Source organism: Alosa alosa, chromosome 3 (assembly GCF_017589495.1).
Source record: "Alosa alosa isolate M-15738 ecotype Scorff River chromosome 3, AALO_Geno_1.1, whole genome shotgun sequence".
NCBI classification, from domain to species: Eukaryota; Metazoa; Chordata; class Actinopteri; order Clupeiformes; family Clupeidae; genus Alosa; species Alosa alosa.
Window position 1 is genome coordinate 19076352 of NC_063191.1, and position 6000 is coordinate 19082351.

A 6000-nucleotide genomic window follows, 5' to 3' on the forward strand; every position below is an offset into this window, starting at 1 on the left:
CCTGTCTACCCTCTGACATATTTCCTATTTTGGGTGTTGGAATGATATTTAGAGTACTGTTTCACATGATTTCATTTCATTGGAGCATGGAAACAAAACAAGAAACAGACTTAAAGTGGCAGAACAACAAATTGGCCAGGGTGGTAAGCCTGCAGGCCCCACATGAAAATTCACCTCACGTCTGGACACTCTCCACACGCTCTGCCACAGCACTCTCCAACAGACCGACCATATGGCCTCATTATAAGATTCTGTCTGCACACACACACACACACACACACACACACACACACACACACACACACACACACACACACACACACACACACACACACACACACAGGTATAGAAATACCCAGTTATTGTACAAAATTACAGAAATGCATTTGCTAAGTTAAAACAGCTACCATTTTGAGCTGTCAGGAATTAACTGATTATTAATGACAGCCACAGCTGACATGAGTGACATGAAGGATTGTTCAGAGAGACATCATTACTTAAGGTGATTTTGCAAATCAGATGTGCAAAGCTAGATGAACTATTTCAAGGGAAAAGAAATGGCAATCAATGTTTTTCATAAATACTTTTGGTTGAGTTTTGCAAAGATGATTTGTGGTCATGGAATACACATTGCCATTCTGTTGGTCAATGACCATAAATTCTTGGCAGGTTTGAAATCAGATGTAAAAAAGTCTGCAACCATTGTCGACTATGCTGTATATGTACTTTTGTCAGAAATGAGATATGAGTGAACTGAGGAGGTCATGTGTAATCCCATGCTCTTTGTAATGCTCTGATGATTACTTTGAAATGTTCTGCTTTTTCAGCGCTGTCCCAACTCAAAGGTCAAACCTTGCACCTGGCTTATTTTAGTTTCTCATCTGCCATGCCTCACCGTCTTCCGTATCAACGGTGATTGTGACTCAAAGATGAATTTCTCTCTGCCTTCCGTCCACTTGGCTAGATAGGAGTCCAGCAGCGCCTAATGGCAGTAATTCTCCTATTCAGTGCCACAGTATAAATAGGGAGCTGGTGCCTGATACCAGGACACATGCACTACTTGAAAGCTATAAGTGTCAAATACCCCCTGAAAAAGAGAAGCCTGTCATGACACCCCTGGGACCCAGGCAAAGGTGCTGAGAGGTTTGAGAGTCAAACTGGTGAACCTGAGGGGGGTTGCCAGCCCAGATCTACTGGGGGGCAAAAGCAATCTGATTGGGTCGATCAGAGGGCTTGTGACCTCATTGCCTGGTCTGAACCAATAGAGTTGTTATAATGGCTGGCCAGTAGTATTGTTATAATGGCTGTCTATAATGAGGATTTTACATCTGTGACATAGGGAAGGGTCAAACAAGTAGAACCTCATTAGGAGAACAAAGGCCCAATGATAGTTTGGACCCTCTAAGCACTGAAGGCTAGAATTAGACACCTCTTTGTCAAAAAGCATCAATGAAACCTTTCAATATGCATTCAATGAAACCTTTCTAGGCACTATTAATCTAAAAGGTATAGGGTAGATTGAAATTACAAATGAGTTTGTAGTGTGTGCCATGTAGTGAGAGTTTTTTTTACTGTCAGTATATGAAAATCATTATAAAGTATAGAAATATATACTAATCAGACTTATCAAAAGACAACTGTAATAGACCATTGGATTTATATATCCCCCTTAAGAATAATGAGTAGCACTTCCATATAGCACAGGGTCAAAATAAGTTCAGCATGCATAGCTCAATCAATCTCTTTTGATAGTATTTCACAGACACAGTGTAATTTGATTTCACACAGTGATCCATAACACCCTTCTCAAGGTACATTGTACATTAGATGTAAAGGTAGACAGTGACAATAATTCAGTCAATTTTAATCAAATTATGTAGTTAGACTTGATGTGCTCAATGTGATATTTATTTGGTGTGCAGAATCATTAAAAACACATAAGCAATGAGAAGCGTAGAAACAGTAGTGTTTAGTTTGTCTAGTCACTTTTAATTTGTGTGTACTTCCATTTACCAGATATTTATTTATGTGCCTGCAGCTATCTGTCAAAAAAATTGCAATTTTGACATTTGAAATAATAAGATGTCAATAAGTTGTATGTTCCAGTAAAGTTATCTTTCTGATAAATTCTAAACTGCAGAGCTAAGGAGACAGACACTGTTGTTTGAGGATTAGTCCAGGCCATTCTGGGGTCATGCTGTTTTTATTGCACAACAAGAACGAACTGGCACAACCTCCAGATCGACCCTTGACCCTAGCAGTCAAACCTGATCAATCCACTGATGTAGCACTTGCTCTTTGGTGGCCTCTATGGAGACACAGCTTGAATGGCCTCTGAGACAATGTGTGCCTATCTTCTCAAACAAAACCATTTTATTTACAGATATGATATTTTAAAATTGTGCAAATTAAGATAGGTTTATCCTAAGCACATTGCCAAATACATAGGAAATTATGAGGGTACAACATTTACTCTACGTAAGGATACACAAGGACATTTACAATGGGAAAATGTGATAGCACTGCAAATTTGTGTAAACAAACAAATATTTACTTGACCTAACAACATATATTCCTTAAACAAAAATGTGCTACTTTAGATCAAGACACATCTTTCCTCCCTTGTCAATACACTGACATGCAAACTGATGATAGATGTTACATACATTTACAAAGACTTGTGTCTGACTTGTGTCTAAATGTGACACGTTACAATTACTCCCTTCTTTATTTTACCCTAAATATACCAAAAGTGAGTAAGTTAGCCATCCAAAAAGAAAATGCATTTTGTTTGGATAAAAGTTCTGCTCCCTTAATTGGCTATCCACACTTCGATGTCAAATTCAGCAATGAGATGGCACTTCTCTAATGATCCATCTAATTCATCAGACTAGGTGACAAAAAGAAACCCTGGATATAGTGACTGACAGCTCCCTCGTTTCATAGGAGAGCAGGCCTGCTTGCTATTTCAGCCGTCTCGGCTGGTCAGAAAAATGTGGCATCAGGGAATGGACAGTTTCCCCTCCTGTGGCCTTTATTGAGCATTTGCCAATGGCCGTCTCAGTGGGTAGTGCCAGAGGGAGAGAGGAGAGAGGAGAAGGAGGGGTGGAGGAGCAGAGGAGCTGAGGAAGAGGAGGCACCAGATTACTCCCCGTCTGTTTGGCTACTGGGCTTGTGCTCACCCGTCGGCTCCAAGAAATGCATAGCTTGGCTAATGTTGAAACAGCCATTTTATTTGCCAAAGAAACATAGGCAGCTTGATATATTTTTCATTCTTCAGTACTTTTTTTTGTTTAGCTGAAAATTATATTTTGCATGGAAAAAATGTCAAATTTCAAACAAATAGAAGCAGACTTCTTATACTAATATTCTGCTACTGTACGTGTCAGTAACAGCCCACTAATGGAGTCCTTAATGATTGTTTTATGTCATGATTTCTTCCAATTATTTACTCATTTCAGATGAAAAATCAGATCTGCATTTGACAGTGTTTTATGAGCGATCTAGATCTAAAAACTGGTAAACATAGCAATGCAGTACTGTGAAACAGCTTCATTGGTATTACTTCTAGAGATTATTCATAGGCCTAGAGTATTTTAACAATTAACAGTGCTTGTTTTTAAGTTTAGCTTCTACAGCTTTTATAGGGTAAATTCTGTCAAAAATGTCTGGACAAATTTGGAATCCCCTCATTCAATATCTGCATTTTTGCAGAAAGTATGTATATTTAGATATGCAAAAAATGCTTTTATTCACTAATGAAATATTTTAAAGAATGTACTTGCTATTTTACACAAATTTAGATTTGAAATAATTATATTGAGGATCAGATTTTGGAATGGTAGAATATATTTTAGGATAATTCCTCTTCTCCCCAGGCCAGAGAAGAGGAGAACGCAGGCCATGACTAGTTCCTCGAAGAAGCTGTCCCACCATGTAAATATTTTATCTCCTAACAAGAAAATATTCACTGCACATTCCTCCCTCCTGGAACTTTTCAAACTCCTTAGTTCATAAAATTTTATAGGGCAAGATGTTTTAGAGGTAAAAGTGGGCAAATCTTTAGTGCAGAAATAATAACTAACAATGAGAGCTCGCTCTGAGCCAGGTTCACAGTTAGTTACACACTTAGTGGCTTTAAGAATTCTCTAAACAATCAACACATCTTGAATATTTATAAATTCAATAGCAACCGCATAAATCTGTCTAACTATTGTGGAGGCATCCAGTCCATCACTCTAGAATTTGACCTGTGTGCTATAAAGTCACACTCAGCCAGCCCTACTTTGTGACAGATGAGAATTCCTCTGCTCCTTGGGCATGATTCACCTATCCATCACACCCTGCAGTCTGGCTTCGCTGTGATTTACTCATGTGGGGGAGACATGTTGGTCCAGCACAGGCCATCCGCCACTGTTCCATCACTCTGGCCTGCACCACAGTGTGCAGGCATGGCTTTTCAGCGTGCCTTTCCCCTCTACAGCTGACAGCTTGGAGTTGCCTCAGCTCTTCTGTTTGGTTGTGCAGGCTATCCATTTATACAAAAGAGGATTTTGCTCCGAAATGGCTTATGATTCACAGCTGCTTTGAAGTGGTATAATCCTTCTAGTTACTTTAGACAACTTCAACTGTGATACTGATGAGTGGAAGGAAAAAAAAAAAACATATCTGGTTAAAGCAATGACATCATTGCTCATAAGTTTGGTGCTTTGGTGGTGAAAAAATATTCAGTAACAGTAAGATTATTATTTCAGTCCTGAGTAAAAGTAAGGTAGCCTAAGGTACAAGTGCTAGGGGATAATGCCTGACGTGGTGTCCATTATCAGAAATAGACGATGCGGAGGCGTGAACCATCCGACGCGAAGCGGACGAAAGAAATCATGACATAAAAGAATCATTAAGGACTCCATTGGTGGGTTGTTACTGACACATAGCAGAATATTAGTATAATAAGTCTGCTTATTTGTTTGAAATTTGACATTTTTTTCATGCAAAATATAATTTTTAAACAAAAAAAGTCCATTTATTTCTGATAATGGACGCATCGAAGGGCATTATCCCGTTTATACCATGGTCACTTACGAAATAAATAAATATGAAATCAATTATTAATACTAAATGAGTTTTAGAGCTAAAATCGTTAATGTTATCAGCTGTTTATCGCAACGCTGTGGAATGTTGATAAGTCACAGCTGAGCGGACTAACTCAGGCGTTGTCGCAACGTCATAATAATTTTATAGGTGTATATCACTTTTTAAACGACACCCTTTTCAACCTAGAGCATGGTATAATGGTTGATAATCTCATTGAGCTTTCCTCATAATTATGCTCTACAGTGATTGTTTCCATGTTTAGTTTCTCAAGATATGGAAGAGATGATTTTAAAGATAAAACATAAACAGCACTTCTGAATCATATACCAAAGTGGTTTACAGTAAACAGACAAAGACTTCGCATGTTATATGTTTGCATGAATATTAACTCTTTAGGCATCTCTTCCTTATTTTTCCCCAATCAGATCACATTTAAAAAATCAGATAGCTCCACGCCATGCTCTTGAATTACTGCTTGATATGTTGAAAATGAGTTACACCAGCCTATAGTTCTCTTTTAGCTATAGGCCAGCTATAGGCTAACTGGTGTAACCCACTTCCGGTAAATTATGCTAAACTAAGATAGGTGTCAGACGGGGTTAATGCATGTGCAGAGAAAAGAAGGGTGTGTATCCTCTTATTCAACTCTGAGGTAGACAGCAAGTAAACAAGTTTCCCAAAAAGTTGGCATGTTCCTTCGCTGACAGACACAAGATAATCCTTTTTGACTGTGGAGAAACAAGTAAATGGTTAGTATCTGTCACAAAGACTATCTAGATCTTCATAGTAGTCTAACACATTCATTAATGATAGAGCATGAGACAGTTTTCTTTGAACCATGTTTCCTGTGGATTCATTCAGATATCATCATTTTTACCTGAATTCATTCAGATATTCTAAAGTTAT